Here is a 17,676-nt window from a genome sequence, read left to right as displayed (position 1 = left end):
TACTTATGTCAGGGCGGTGATTTTAGACGGGAACATTGGGTTGACCAAAGAGAAAAGTAAGGTGGGCAATAATAAGTACGGTGGGGTTGGAGAGGGAGCGATAAGGACAGTCTGTATCAGTAACTCTACGGATGCACTAGTTAATCAGGATGGGAAATCTTTAGGAAAACAAACAAATAAAGGAACCGATAAACTAAAATGTATGCTTGCAAACGCAAGAAGTCTAGCAGGTAAAATGTGGGAATTGAAATTGTTAGCATCAAAGGCTGAGTATGACATTATAGGTATTACGGAAACATGGTGGGACGACTCTCACGACTGGGCTGCTAACTTGGAGGGGTATTCTCTTTTTAGGAGGGACAGGGCTAACAAAAGAGGAGGAGGTGTATGTCTTTATGTTAAACCATCACTTAAACCATACCTAAAGGAGGTTATTTATGAGGAGACTGGCGATAATGTGGAGACACTATGGGTAGAAATCTCAAGTGGGGAAATTGATGCAAAAAAACTAATCATAGGCACATGCTACAAACAGCCAGATATTAGCATACATGAGGAAGAACAATTATTGCAGCAAATCAAAACAGCTGCGGGATTGGGGGACATCCTTGTCATTGGGGATTTTAATTACCCGGATATAAACTGGAGTAACGATTCATGTGCTAAAGCGAGGGGCAGCAGGTTCTTAAATATGTTTAGGGATCACTACTTGTCTCAATTAGTCGAGGACCCAACTAGGGGTAAAACTACCCTGGATCTAGTAATTACTAATAATGTGGACATTATATCAAACACTTAAGTTGGGGAGACTTTGGGTAACAGTGATCACTATATGATCACATTCAACATCAGTTTTAGGAAACATAGCTACAGGGTTTCCACCAAAACTTTTAACTTTAGGAAGGCTAATTTCAGTATGCTGAGATGTGCACTTAACGACATAGAGTGAGAGGTTCTGTTTAATAACAAGAACACTTCGGAAATGTGGGATGTTTTAAAAGGGTTGCTGGATAGCAATATTCATAAATTTATTCCCATGGGCAGTAAACGCAGGAGTATTAAACTCAAACCGATGTGGCTAAACATGAAGGTTAAGGCAGAAATGGATAAAAAAGCGGGCTTTCAAAGCATTTAAATCTAATGGAAAGGAGGAGTCTTTCAAGTATTACAAGGAGTGTAATAAGAAACACAAAAAAAGCAGTAAGAGCAGCTAAAATGGAAAATGAAAAGCAAATCGCTATAGAGAGTAAAACCAATCCTAAAAAGTTTTTTAAATACATAAACGGTAAAAGGTTAAAAAAGGAGAATACAGGTCCATTAAAAGATGAATTAGGAGAATTGAAAATGATGATGAAATAAAAGCGGAAATACTGAACAAATTATTTTCAGCAGTATTCACCAGTAAAGAATTGATGGTGGGAGTAGTGCATAACAATTGTGACAGTAATGATTCATGGTTAGATACTTGTTTAAGCGAAGAAGTAGTCCGGGAGAGACCAAGCAAAATTAAGATTAATAAATCACCTGGTCCTGATGGACTTCACCCGAGGGTTCTTATGGAGCTTAGTTCACAACTAGCACGACCTCTATACTTGATTTTCAATAGTTCAATTAGATCTGGCATTGTACCGAAGGATTGGCGTATAGCTGAGGTAGTGCCATTATTTAAAAAGGGATCCAAAAATCTTCCGGGAAACTACAGACCAGTTAGTTTGACATCTATAGTGGGAAAATATTGGAAGGAATTCTAAGGGACCTCATACAGGAGTATCTAAAGTCCGCTAGGATTATTAGCAAGAACCAGCATGGGTTTGTGAGGGACAGGTCGTGTCAAACTAACTTAATTAGCTTCTACAAGGAAGTGAGCAATAATCTTGATCAAGGAAAAGCAGTGGATGTGGTGTTCCTAGATTTTGCAAAAGCCTTCGATACGGTTCCTCACAGGAGACTGATGATCAAATTAAAGGAGATTGGCCTAGGAAAAACTATTTGCACATGGATAAGCAGCTGGCTGGATAGCAGGGTACAGCGAGTAGTGGTCAACGGGAAGTCCTCAATCTGGTCCCCAGTAGTCAGCTGAATACAACAAGGGTCCGTACTCGTACCACTACTGTTCAACATATTTATCAATGACCTAGAAATAGGCCTGGAAAGCACAGTGTAAATCTTTGCAGATGATACTAAACTGTGTAAGGTAATTAATTCAGAATTGGATGTGGAGTCCTTGCAGAATGATCTATCTAAACTTGAACTCTGAGCGTCTAAATGGAAAATGAGGTTCAATACAGACAAATGCAAGGTTATGCATTTTGGGACTAAAAACAAACTTGCATCCTACATATTAAATGGGGAACGCCTAGGGGAAACAGAGTTGGAAAAATATTTGGGTGTATTCATTGATAATAGGCTTACTAACCGTACACAATGTCAAAACGCAGTAAAGAAGGCAAGTAAGGTGCTAGCGTGCATAAAAAGGGGAATTGAGACAAGGGACTCGGATGTAATCATGCCGCTGTATAAGGCATTGGTACGTCCGCACCTGGAATATTGTGTTCAGTTTTGGGCACCATTGTATAAAAAAGACATCAGTGAACTCAAAAGTGTTGAAAGGCGAGCTACTAAATTAATTAAAGGCCTAGAAGGACTGGACTATAAGGAAAGACTTACTAGGCTGAATATGTATACACTAGAAAAGAGGCGCCTAAGAGGAGATATTATTAATATCTTCAAATATGTAAAGGGACATCACAAAGAGTTATCAGAGGAATTATTTATTAAAAGAACACAGTTTAGGACACGTGGGCACTCGCTGCGACTGGAGGAGAGAAAGTTCCGAACGCAACGGAGGAAAGGGTTCTTCACTGTTAGGGTAATGAGGATGTGGAATTCCCTACCAGGGAAGGTGATAATGGCGGACTCTGTAATTGGATTTAAAAAAGGAATGGATACATTTCTGAATGAAAAAGCTATCCAAGGTTATAATACTTAAAATATCAATGTGGTTAATCCGGGGGTAACATGAGTTATAATAGCTAACTAGTCATAAAACATTATTTAGCATGTATGTAGATTCATCACAACTTAAAGCAGGTTGAACACGATGGGCATTTTGCCTCTATTCAACCTCAAATACTATGTTACTATGTTACTATGTTACTATGTCAATGCATTTAAGAATGGACCAGACAAATTTTTAACTGTAAAAAGTATCCAGGGTTATAGCTTTTAACATAGTGACATTAATATCTGGGAGTGGTAACAATCATAGTTGTCAATTGGTGATAAACCATTACTTCAGCAGGTGCATTATAATATGAACATTTTAACACAGAATACAGGTTGAATCCGATGGGCATTTTACCTCTTTTTCAACCTTACTAACTATGAAGGAACCAGAAGGCACAGCGCGCACCTCTCCTGAGTCCCTCTTGGCGGGCGGCGGCGGCATGTCTGTCAAATGAAGTGCCGGTTCATGAGCCAATCAGAGATCATGGACCAGCAGCCAATCAGGAGTCGCAGCTGCCAGTCTGCGAGCTCTGATTGGCTCACGAACCGACACTTCATTTGACAGACACGCCACCAGACACACAGGAGAGGCCAGGGCCGAAACTAGGATTCTTGTCACCCGGGGCAAAACAGTAATCCGGCGCCCCACACACAAACACACACACACACACACGCACAGACAACCAACCCACCACCACCACCACCACCACTTGTAACTCTGTGCGAAGACTGACAATGCCATCAGCCAGTACCAGCTAACGGGCTATTTCCACTCATTGGTGTCCACGACACCCACAGAGTGGGAATAGAAACTGTGGCGAGCGCAGCGAGCCCACAAGGGGCTTTTTTACACTCACCCCTGACGGCATTCTGGTGGCCGGGATCCTGGCGTCGGTATGCTGACCGTGCATCGGCCACGTAATGCCAACCCATATATACTCCATGAGAGCAAAGGGCTGGTAGCTGCTATATAGCTTCTTTTCTAGACATTTAGCTGGACTCAGGGGGTCATTTTCGACCCGTTTGCACGCTGCGGTTCATTGCAGCGGTGCGAACGGTTCAGAACTGCGCGTGTGCGGCGGCCGCATTGTGCAGGCGCGTCATTGCCTGGTGATGGCAGTCTCCGGGCAGCGACACCGCATACTAAGAAAGCGGTCGCAGCGGCGACCGCAAGATGATTGACAGGAGGAAGGCGTTCCGGGGGGTCAACTCACCGTTTCCCAGACGTGGAGATCTGAACGCAGGTGTATCCAGGCGTTTGGAGGGCGGATGTCTGATGTCAATTCCGGTACCTTCATCGCTAGATCCCTCGCACAGGGTAAGTAGGTCTAGGGCTGGTCTTGTTTTACACAAAACTTTTTTAGCATAGCAGGGCTGCACAAGTGATCACAACCCTGCTATGCTAAAATACACTCCCCCATAGGCGGCGTCTAGTTGATTGCTACGTGCGATCAACTCGGAATGACCCCCTTAGTTAGACATTTGGGCTATAGATGAAGTAAACAAGGAAATAATACCCCATACATTGATACATATGTAAAATCACACACATACATACTGTCACACATCTAAACACATACACGCACGCATACATTAAATTCACTCACGTACATAGTCACACACTGTCCTGTATACATACATAGTCACACATACATACATACATACAGTGACACACAAGCACGCATACAGATATGTAGTGACACACCTATTCACATACAGTCACACACATGCACAACACATTCATACACACACACATATAGTAGTTGCACACACATACAGTGTCACACTCACTATTTAGGCTTTGGTGTGTGCTGCTGCTGCTGATCCTCTCCCCTCCTCTTTTCGATGGTGCTGGCTGGCCTGGTACTGAGTAAAGTGCCGTGTAGCTCCGCCCCCTTTTCGGACCATTCATGTTTCCTGCTCAGCAGTGCAATAGTGCACTGCTGCGATTATCAAAGGCAGCAGGGGGGCTGGGGTAACTTGTTCCATGTGCCCCATCTTAGGGCACAACACTACAGGCAGCACATGACAGTCAGCATAGAAGAAACTGAAAGTAAACCACAGCTCCCGCAGCAAGGGCTTCTGGGAGCTGTAGTTTATTTTCAGTTTCATCACACACAGCCTGGACTGCTTTGTGCTGCTCCTGCGAAGGGACCTGTGCGCATCGGGACTCGGAGGGGGTGTAAGCATTGCGGCGCCCCCTCCAATCCGGCGCCCAGGTCACATGCCCCCCTAGCCCCCCCTTAGTTACGGCTCTGGGAGAGGCACGCGCTGTGCCCTCCAGCTCCTTCCCGGACTGCACCACTACCCTCCTTCCTGGACAGCACAGCAGTGAAGGGAGGGTATGTAGCTGGCAATGGGGGGGACATATTTGGCACTGGGGGCATATGTGTAGCTGGCACTGAGGGAGGCATATGGGGCACTGGGTGCATATGTGTTTCTGGCACTGGGGGGCATATTTGGCACTGGGGCATATGTGTATCTAGTACTGTGGGGGCATATGTGGCACTGGTGGCATATGTGTTTCTGGCACTATGGGGGCATATTTTTATCTTGCACTGTGGGGAAATATCTGGCACTGGGGGCATATGTGGCACTGGGGGCACAGCCCTAGCAACAAGTATTACCCCCTGGTAACAAGCACGACTCCCAGCTCATGAAATCCCTGGAAACAAGCATTGCCCCCTAGCAACAAGCATGACACCAAGTGCATGAAACCCCTGGCAACGAATATTACACCCTGGCAATGAGCTTGACACCCAGCACATGATACCCCTAGCAACAAGCATAACACCTAGCACATGAAACCCCTGGCAATGAGCACGACACCCTGAGCATGAAAACCCCTGACACCGTGCATGGAACAAAGAGCATGAAACCCCTGGCAATGAGCAGGTAATTTAAAAGTAATTTGAAGCCTTACTGTGGGGCTTAATGTGTAATGGACATTGCAGTGTGTGGCATAATGTATCACGGACATTGTGGTGTGTGGTATAATGTATTACGGACATTGCGGTGTGTGTCATAGTGCATCACGGACATTGCAGTGTGTGGTGTATTATATCACAGGCATTGTATGTCCTATAATGTCTCGGTCATTGCAGTATATGGCATAATGTACAACAGGCATTGCGATGGGTGGCATAATGTGTCACAGGCATTACGGTGTGTGGCATAATGTGTCAGGGGAATTACGGTATGTGGCATATTGTGTAATGGGCATTACTGTGCGTGGCATAATGTCTAAGGGCCATTACAGTATGTGGCATAATGTATACTGGGCATTACTATAAGGAGGAAAAATGACTAATAATGTAAGAGGCATGAATCAGGATTATTATTTTTTCCTGTGGTGGCCAATGTATGGGCGTGCAGGTTGCAAAACTGGGGTATAAGGTAGTCTTTTCCTGGAATACCACACCCCTTTAAGCAAAGCCACACCCATTTCAGCAAGGCCACACACCCTTTTTGTGTCACACGTATATTCATCACTTTGCTAGTGGCAATTATGGGGGGGGGGGAGCCAGAGTATGTTTTGATGTTTTGGCTTGGGGGAGAAAAATTTCTAGTCACGCCCCTGCCTGGATAGCTGGCCTTCTTCAAAGGAACAATCTCAGGACTTCTGTCTTCACTTTCCATGGTGAATTTACCCCCTCATGGGCCATCTTCCTGAGTGATCAGTGTTTCATATGCCCTCAAGGTTTCTATGCTCAGCAGGCCCACCAGGGCTCTTTTTTGAGGTTTCATATTCCTCTATGTGACCACCCAAACCATTGCCTTTCTTCTTTTTCAGTCAAATGCTCAATTTGGAGGACAACCTGTTCTAAACAAACTACATTTTACTTGACTTTATTTTGAGCATTATTTGGTTAATCCTTTCTTTGGAAATTAACTAGCTCTGGGTCCTGTTACAGTTAGGTATGTTTTAAATCAAATGAGACTGTATTTATACATAAAGTTTGTGAACTATGATTAATTATGTGGTGAAGCGAACTGATTGTTCCATGGTTTATTTACTATGGGCCTAACTCATATTTGTACACAAACCTGATTGGTTGCAAGACTCGTTCTGCCCATGAGCAGAATGAGTCTTATGATATCGCTCACAGCCCTATCAGCCGCAGCATGATTGATATTGCTGCTGCATTTGGGGGGAGGCGTGGGGGCAGCACCCAGCCCCATTCTTTAAAATGGGGGCGTATCGTCCCTATTTTGAAGACTTTAAGGGTCCAGGGTCTGCATTATTGGATCTGATGGCCAGCCTGAGTAAGCTTCAGCTTACATAGGCTAGCCAGTGCCCAAAACCATTGTGAACCACGACTGATGGTCATGATGGTCTTGATGGTGATCCAAGGCTGCATCACAGACACAGCACTCGGATCTTGGAAATGCTAACAGGAGGCGTCTACCTCCTGCAGAGGCCACCTGTTGCATTGGAATTTTAATGACGCAGAATTGCAATTGCAATTCCTTCCAAACATGAATTAGGCCCAATATATCTACAGTATCTTAACAAAATGGGTGATCACACTGAAAAGCACAATAATAATGTAAAATCAAGAGAGCTATTAGGTAGGTCATGTAAATCAGAGGTTTAGTGTGTTCCCCATAAAAAAAGGTTCAAATTTGAAATTGACAGCATTACTCTCCAAATATAAGGATCGATTTTACATGTGTGTGTGCTGTATGAGTGTACACGCATGTGTTAATTTCTGTGCACAATTAAAAAACAAAACTATACAGTTGTACAACAAATACAGAAATTGCATACTGTTGAATATTTGGTAATGAAAGTAGACAATTCTTACTGCGAAAGCCTTTAAATGAGTCCACAAGTGTCATACACCCACAGTATTGTACATCTGCTGTTACTAAATGCAAATGGCTAGGCACGGTACTATCCTGTGTCAAGGCTTCAAGAGCATACACAATGTTTTTATTGTTCAAACAAAGTTGCTGTTGTTTTGGACATCTCAGTTTAATCAAAGTATGCCGTGAAAAGACATAGATGGTCTTTATAAGATAATACTTTTTTTTTTCCTTCGGTCGTTCACATTGAAATGCTTTGACAAGGACAGCCTGTTTGTCCCTGGTAAAGGAGATTGGAACCTGCATAAAGAAACTAAATTGATTTGATTCCTAACTCTCTTATCTTAAAGGTTTTGAAATAGGAACATTTTTATGATTTATTGCTTGGAAGCTATAAAGTCTCTTGTTGACAATATATAGTTGTTTTGTTTGACTCTTAACCCCTGCTTTGTTATTGCATTCTTTTTTTTAAAGCTTCAGTGTTGAGTAATATATATAATAGCTGTCAGATTGTTATGATATTATAAAAATGCAGTAAAGGGTTATATTGTTGTGTTTGTAATTGCAACTCCTCTAATCTTTTTCCAATATTTGATTATTTATATTCCGTGCTATGATATGAAAGAAATTTTTTTTTTATCATTAAAGTTAAAATGCTGCCAAACAGCATCAGCTTGCAATATTTATCTGTTTATTAGGCTGTGCCTTAACGTTTATGTATGATTTCAAATATTAATTTTAACCCATGTTGGCTTGGCATTATAGCATAAGTGTACAAAAAGGCTTGCAGGTTGTACATGACAGGCAAAAACACTGGGGAAATTTACTAAGATGCGGCTTTACCAAGCTCAATGGGGTTTGACATTTTTATACATGATTAGTAAACAATTTACTAAAGGCCACTTCAAATATTGTGAAATTAAACCCCCAGATCTGAAACCTCAATCCCAGCTTTCCAAATGGAACAGATACAAATGGTTAAATGTAGGAAATTGTGGTTTGCAAAATCATATATCAAACCGCTAGAAAGAAAAACACAGTTTTTATACATGATAAGCGCGAGATTGCTTAAATGACATGCTTTATAAGCTGTATTGACCAGTGTCTTTTTGGTGCCCTGCGCCAGAAAGATAATTGGTCAGCCCCCCCCCCCCCCCACCACCATATATATGTAACATGAATAAAACTATAGGGCCGTGACTTTGTGGGCAAGGGGCGTGGCCACAGAATAGTACCAGTTCACATTACACCACACAGTAGTGTCCATTTCACATTACATCGCACAGTAGAGCCCCTTACACACATTACACATGACCACACAGTAGTGTCTATTTTATTCCCATTAAGCCAAACATACCTTATAAAAGACACTGCAAAAACTGTAATCCATGCACTAATTTTCTCATGCTTTGATTATTGCAACAGCCTTCTTACTGGTCTTACCAAAAAGAGACTCTCACCACTACAATCCATTCTGGATGCAGCTGCAATGCTTCTCTTCCTCGCTAGATGTACGTCTGCGGATCCACTCTGTCAGTCCCTCCATTGGTTAACTGTATTCTACTGTATCCAATATAAAATACTTTTACTCACACACAAGGCCATTAACCAAACTACACCAACATACATCTCTTCGCTTGTCTCAAAATATCTCCCAACCCAATCTCTCTACTCTTTGCAAGATCAATGTTTCTCATCCACACTCTGCATATCCGCTGTGCGGTGAGGAACTGGCTCACCACCCTAGTTATTGCCCTGTGCTTGACTGTAAGAAAGGTGAAGAACAAGAAAGGATGTGTTTTAAAAAAAATAGTCCTCTGCCTTTCACACTGAAGAAGCATTGGCAGGTGCCAAATTATAAACTGATGGAGGCTCTATGAAAAGGCTATGAGGAGGCTCTATGAAAAGAGTTTCGTTAGATTGTTAGATGTAATTATTAATGTTATATAGTTAATACAATGGGTTAAATGTAATAGCCTGTGACAAGCCTGAGGTGAGGAACTTTGTAAAAAAATGCCCGCATTTTTAAAGCAGCAATTATTTACAAGGCAAATCCAACCTCAGAACCTGAAATCTCCAAACATACAGTATCACCATGTTCTGCAAGCTTAGTGTCATTATCCAGCAGCCTGAAAAAGACTTACTGGTTTCACAATTTTTGAGAGCCTTGCGTATTTGCAGCAGGGGGGAGGATGCTATTGTTTAGATTGATTTATTGTTTAATACATTTTTACCCAGATGCTACCACCCAAAAACTAGAGATAAGCGGTTTCGGTTCTCTACCATTCGAGTCCGGATCTGAGTCAGGCTCGGGTTTTCCCGTCTGACTCGGAAACCAGAATGAGGCAAAACTTCATCATCCCACTGTCGGATTCTCACAGGGTTTGAATTCCATATAAGGAGCCGCAGTGTTCTCAGTGTCCGTGTCTTGTGCTGAATCTGTCCAGTCACAGTGCTTGTGTCCTCTGCTGCCATATGTCCAGTGCAGCTGTATAGGGTGCTGTGTTGTGCTGCATCACTACAGGGTGGTGTATTGTGCTGCATCAGTCCAGTGCTAGTGTCCTGTGCATCAGTCAGTCCAGTGACCATTCACAGTGGTGGTGTCATCTGCTGCCATATGCCCAGTGCTGCTGTATAATTATCTGTGTTGTCCTGCATCAGACCAGTGCTAGTGTCCTGTGCATCAGTCAGTCCAGTGATCATTCACAGTGGTGGTGTCATCTGCTGCCATATGCCCAGTGCTGCTGTATAATGATCTGTGTTGTCCTGCATCAGACCATGCTAGTGTCCTGTGCATCAGTCAGTCCAGTGATCATTCACAGTGGTGGTGTCATCTGCTGCCATATGCCCAGTGCTGCTGTATAATTATCAGTGTTGTCCTGCATCAGTCCATTGCTAGTGTCCTGTGCATCAGTCAGTCCAGTGACCATTCACAGTGATGGTGTCATCTGCTGCCATATGCCCAGTGCTGCTGTATAGGGTGCTGTGTTGTCCTGCATCAGACCAGTGTTAGTGTCCTGTGCATCAGTCAGTCCAGTGACCATTCACAGTGGTGGTGTCATCTGCTGCCATATGCCCAGTGCTGCTGTATAGGGTGCAGTGTTGTCCTGCATCAGACCAGTGGTAGTGTCCTGTGCATCAGTCAGTCCAGTGAGCATTCACAGTGGTAGTGTCATCTGCTGCCATATGCCCAGAGCTGCTGTATAATTATCTGTCTTGTCCTGCATCAGTCCATTGCTAGTGTCCTGTGCATCAGTCAGTCCAGTGACCATTCACAGTGGTGGTGTCATCTGCTGCCATATGCCCAGTGCTGCTGTATAATTATCTGTGTTGTCCTGCATCAGACCAGTGCTAGTGTCCTGTGCATCGGTCAGTCCAGTGACCATTCACAGTGGTGGTGGCATCTGCTGCCATATGCCCAATGCTGCTGTATAGGGTGCTGTATTGTCCTGCATCAGACCAGTTGTAGTGTCCTGTGCATTAGCAATCAGTCATTTCAGTGACCAGGCAGTCACAGTGTTATACGCTGCTGCTATATGTCCAGTGCTACAGTATAATAATAATAATAATAACAACAACAAGTCCCTTACAGTGTTGCTGTGTTGTCCTGCATCAGACCAGTGGTAGTGTCCTGTGCATCAGCCATAAGTCATTCCTGTGCCGCATATTGTGCTATATAACTCCAGAAAAATAATGGAGAACAAAAATGTGGAGGATAAAATAGGGAAAGATCAAGAACCACTTCCTCCTAGTGCTGAAGCTGCTGCCACTAGCCATGACATAGACGATGAAATGCCATCAACGTCGTCTTCCAAGGCCGATGCCCAATGTGATAGTAGAGGGAATGTAAAATCCAAAAAAGCCAAAGTTCAGTTAAAAGACCCAAAAAAAGAAATGTACATCATCTGAGGAGAAACGTAAACTTGCCAATATGCCATTTACGACACGGAGTGGCAAGGAACGGCTGAGGCCCTGGCCTATGTTCATGACTAGTGGTTCAGCTTCACATGACGAAGGAAGCCCTTATCCTCCTGCTAGACATATTAAAAGAGTTAAGCTGGAAAAAGCACAGAAAAGAACTGTGCATTCTGAGATGGTATCACAAATCCCCAAGGAGAGTCCAAGTGTGTCAGCGGTTGCAATGCCTGACCTTCCCAACACTGGATGGGAAGAGGTGATTCCTTCCACCATTAGCACGCCCCCTGCAAGTGCTGCAAGGAGCACCCACAGTCCAGTTCCTGATATTCAAATTGAAGATGTCACTGTTGAAGTACACCAGGTTGAGGATATGGCTGTTGCTGGCGCTGAGGAGGAAGTTGACGATGAGGATTCTGATGGTGATGTGGTTTGTTTAAGTCAGGAACGGGGGGAGACACCTGTTGTCCGTAGGATGAAGAAGCCCATTGTGATGCCTGGGCAAACTACCAAAAAAGCCACCTTTTGGTGTGGAATTATTTCTCCACAAATCCGGACAACAGGTGTCAAGCCATCTGTTGCCTCTGTCAATCTGTAATAAGTAGGGGTAAGGATGTTAACCACCTAGGAACATCCTCCCTTATATGTCACCTGCAGTGCATTCATAAGTCAGTGTCAAGTTGTGAAACTTTGGGTAAGAGCGTAAGCAGTACACTGACACCTAAATCCTTTCTTCCTCCTATACCCAAGCTCCTGCAAGCCACACCACCAACTCCCTCAACGTCAACTTCCTTCTCAGTCAGGAACATCAGTATTCCTGCAGGCCATGTCACTGGCAAGATTGAGGAGTCCTCTCCTAACTGGGATTCCTCTGGAGGATCCTTGAGTGGTACACCTGCTGTTGCTGCCACTGCTGTTGTTGCTGCTGGGAGTCAATCATCATCCCAGAGGGTAAGTCGGAAGACCACTTGTACTACTTCAACTAAGCAATTGACCGTCCAACAGTCCTTTGTGAGGAAGATTAAATATGACAGCAGTCATCCTGTTGCAAAGCGGATAACTGAGGCCTTGACACTTATGTTGGTGTTAGATGTGCTTCCGGTATCCGCCATCAGTGCAGTGGGCTTTAGACAATTGATAGAGGTATTGTGTCCCCGGTACCAAATCCCATCTAGGTTCCACTTCACTAGTCAAGCGATACAGAGAATGTACAAAGATGTCAGAAAAAGAGTCACCAGTGTCCTACAAAATGCAGTTGTATCCAGTGTCCACTTAGCCACGGACATGTGGACAAGTGGAACAGGGCAGACTAAGGACTATATGACTGTGATAGCACACTGGGTAGATGTATGGTGTCCCGCAGCGGCAACAGTAGCAGCATCTCGCAAATGCCAACTCGTTCCTAGGCAGGCTATGCTATGTATCACAGCTTTCCGTAAGAGGCACACAGCTGACAACCTCTTACGGAAACTGAGGGACATCATCGCAGAATGGCTTACCACAATTAGTCTCTCCTGGGGATTTGTGATATCGGACAACGTCACCAATATTCTGCGTGCATTATATCTAGGAAAAATCCAGCACGTCCCATGTTCTTCACATACAATTAATTTAGTGGTGCCGAATTTTTTGAAAAATGACAGGGGTGTACAGGAGATGCTGTCGGTGGCCCCAAAAATTGCGGGCCACATTCGACATTCTGCCACCGCGTGCCGAAGACTGGAGTGACAGCAAGCAGTCCTGAACCTGCCCTGCCATCAACTGAAGCAAGAGGTGGTTACAAGATGGAATTCAACACTCTATATGCTTCAGAGGATGGAGGAGTAGCAAAAGGTCATTAAAGCCTTTACATCCACCTACAATATAGGCAAAGGAGGGGGAATGCACCTTACTCAAGCGCAGTGGAGAATGTTTTCTGTCTTGTGCAAGGTTCTCCAACCCTTCAAACTTGCCACACGTGAAGTCAGTTCAGACACTGCCAGCTTGAGTCACGTCATTCCCCTCACCAAGCTTTTGCAGAAACAGCTGGAGAAATTGAAGTAGGAGCTATGGCGGAGCGATTCCGCAAAGTATGTGGGACTTGTGGATAGAGCCCTTCATTTGCTTTGCCAGGATTCAAGGGTGCACTTAAACAAATCCCTCTTGCGCTATAATAAAATATAATATGGCTGAATGTTCAACAAATCAAACTTAATTTTTATAGATAATAATTTAATACAGGTTGAGTCTCCCTTATCCAAAATGCTTGGGACCAGAGGTATTTTGGATATGGGATTTTTCCGTATTTTGGAATAATTGCATACCATAATGAGATATCATGGTGATGGGACCTAAATCTAAGCACAGAATGCATTTATGTTACATATACACCTTATACACAAAGCCTGAAGGTAATTTTAGCCAATATTTTTTATAACTTTGTGCATTAAACAAAGTGTGTGTACATTCACACAATTAATTTATGTTTCATATACACCTTATACACACAGCCTGAAGGTCATTTAATACAATATTTTTAATAACTTTGTGTATTAAACAAAGTTTGTGTACATTGAGCCATCAAAAAACAAAGGTTTCACTATCTAACTCTCACTCAAAAAAGTCCGTATTTCGGAATATTCCGTATTTCGGAATATTTGGATATGGGATACTCAACCTGTATATAGAAATTCAGTATTTCACAAAAATGACTAGGCCGGTCTTATATATAACAACATAAAAACAAATATAATGTATTAAACATTCAAAGGAGGTGGATCCTAAAGTGTATCTGTGCACAGAATGATAGAATGCTGAACTATAGTTGTAACTCAGTCCATAAACACAGGTCCGCTGATATAATCAATCCAAGCTATAGTAGGAACCTGTGCAACACTCAAGATTCCTGAAACGTTACTATGTGTCTAGAGTTCCAGTTTATCTTGCCACTAGTAATATTATTTGTAATGAATGACAACGCTCCACAGCGGAGCCTTACATGCGGCTTTTATCAGCGATGATGGCACGGAGAGTCCCGGTATCCAACGAGGCGGTCTCTGGCTGCGGGACCAGACACCAATGCTGGCGCCTGTTTAGAAGCACCTGATCTCCAGGCTCTGTGAGACCTCACCTCTGTATGCCTCGTGCAGGCACCGTAGCATGGTCTCTCTCCTCTCCGGTCTTTAATTGGCTGATGTAATATGCGAACAGCAGTGCCAAGGTATACGATCAATAGTAAATGCAGGGGTCCAAATCTTCTGATGCGTTTTGCTCCTCTCCTGGGGGCTTTATCAAAGAATGACTACTAAGTCCTCCAGGACCCTTTTTATAGGAATAGCAATCAGTCTTATTGATGCATAAATTGATGGATTCAAATCACCTGGTTATACACCTGCTAGGTTCCACCTCCTAATCTCACCTCCTCATACTAAGTTCAATATAATATATATATTATACATATAAATCATATAAAATAATCATTAAAATAATTTCTACACATAAATAAATATTCATACACTAAAATGTATATATATATATATATATACACAAAATATATACCCGTTTGTCCATATATATTTTCTAGAGATATTTTTTCAGCTTATATAAGGCGCCCATAATTTTATTGCGATTGACATAAACACTTCTTTAAGCTAGCTTATCACTAAAATAACGACACACTAAAATAACAACACGGACACGGTTAGCTGTAGTTAAAGGTCAGACGATATTTATTGATCGCTGACCTGTTCTTTAAACTATAATTGTAATTGAATTGATTTTATATTGGAGGATGGCAAAGGACAAGTCGCTACCAGACACCAGCTCCAGTCCCTTGGATGAAATCCAACCACCAAGGAGGGGAGTACCCAAACCCTGCCTCCTCCCTGCATAACCCGCATTGTGCAGGACTCACCACTCTTTTCTCTGGCAAACGTTCGGTACCCGCAGGGGAACGTCTAAATGTCCAACCGCAAGGTAAGGACACATCTGCCGTCCTTCTAAAGAGGGTGCCCCACAATGACCACTTATGCCCATCTGACCGCTGGTTGGTAGCGACTTCCAGCCACAAAGGTTTAACAAACCGCCCCGCCATCCAAACCAATAAAAACCAGGAAAAACAAGATAGCTAACTGAAAGGACCAAAAACCCCAGCTAAGTAAAACCTGAAAAAAAAAATTCAGCCGGAGAAAGACAAACCCCATCCTCCTTGTCGAACTGCCGCTGACGCAGTACAAGCAGAGGATGTCTACAACCATTCCCCTTAAAAGCTGTAACAAACAACAAAACAGCAGAATTACCATCTTGCGGGCTGTCTCAATAGCTGAGAAACGCACCGCCCCCTTCCAATGAAACGCTGGACTAATTGACCACCCAAAACAGATCTCCGGCCAGTGACAACGTGGCCCACGAAATCAGCCTTAACGAACAAATTGAGGTATATGCCGTAGACGCGACCCCTATCAGCGCCGCCCAAATGCAGGACAATACCTCCAGGACGATCCCCAATATGCTCACAGTGGCAAAGGAGCTGTATAACTACCCCTCAGTATCCCGTACCACGAACCCCAACCACAAACCAGCCCGGAACCAAAACATCAGCTGTCCTACGCGCCGAGGGATGCCCCGCCGCCCAAAAATTGTAAGAGCGGCCAACCAGCCACGCCTGTTCAAACCAACGACTGCTGCAAAAGAAAAACACTAACATAAATCACATAGTAATTAGGCCCCCTCGGATGAAAATTTTAAAAATTCACTTCACACCCTCAATTCTTGAACGCTACTCGTTCAAAAACCGACGGGTAAACCAAGTTTTTGGGTTAGCGCAACCGGCGCAACTAAACATTATCCACATGCAGTAGGATTATAATAAGCATACCTCCAACGGACCACCACCGGAGTAGCTGCGGTGGAGGACCCTGTGGCAGCCGCACGGTAGCCACCCCCATCCGCAAGGAATAGGACCTAAAAAGTATACCTTCAACGGACCATCTCCTGAATAGTTGCCGTGGAGGACCCCGTGGCTGCCGAATGGTAGCCACCCCCATCCGCAAGGAATAGGACCTAAGAATATACCTCCAAACGGACCACCTCCTGAATAGCTGCCGTGGAGGACCCTGTGGCTGCCGCACGGTAGCCACCCCCATCCGTAAGGAATAGGACCTAAGAAGTATACCTCCAACGGCCCTGCCCTGACTAGCTGCCGTGGAGGACCCCGTGGCTGCCGCATGGTAGCCTCCCCCATCCGCAAGGAATAGGACCTATAAGAAGTATACCTCCAACTCCCCAGCTCCTGAACAGCTGCCGTGGAGAACCCCCTGGTTGCCGCATGGCAGCCACCCCAATCCGCAAGGAATAGGACCTCAGAAGTATACCTCCCATGGCCCAGCTCCTGAACAGCTGTTGTGGAGGACCCTGTGACTGCCGCATGGTCAGCCGCCCCAGTCCGCAAGGAATGGGTACCGAACCCAAACACAGCGGCAAACTGGAAATTAGTGAGAGGACAAGCGAGCGCCTGAATCAGCAACTGGTCGCCCCCCGGAGGCCCATATATACTCATGCGCCAGGTGCAGCGGGCAGACACCCACATCCTCCTGGGCCTCCAAGGACACCCAGCGACCCCCAGCCGCTTGATCGACTTGGATCACACCATCCTGCAGAGCAGACCGACCATCCTGCAACACGTGTTACAGAAAAGGCCTCCTAATCCCGAAATGCCTCGCTGCTCGCCACCATTCGCTTACCCTCAAAACCCAGAAGAAAGCCAAAGCAAAGGCTAAACTAAAAATGGGGAGGCCACCTGCAACACCGACTTGGCGTATGAGGCAGCACACCCAGCAACTCTGCCAAAATTAACAACGTAGCAGGCCTACGGGTATCCGCAGGCGCGGGGCGCACCCAAACCCAACCCCTAAGCGCTACAAAAGGGGCGAAAGACCTGGCGGAGTCCGCCAGCCCGCGCAGCCTAGC

The sequence above is a fragment of the Pseudophryne corroboree genome, chromosome 5, assembly GCF_028390025.1.
Source record: "Pseudophryne corroboree isolate aPseCor3 chromosome 5, aPseCor3.hap2, whole genome shotgun sequence".
Taxonomy (NCBI): Eukaryota; Metazoa; Chordata; class Amphibia; order Anura; family Myobatrachidae; genus Pseudophryne; species Pseudophryne corroboree.
Note: the sequence above shows the minus strand (reverse complement) of the source record.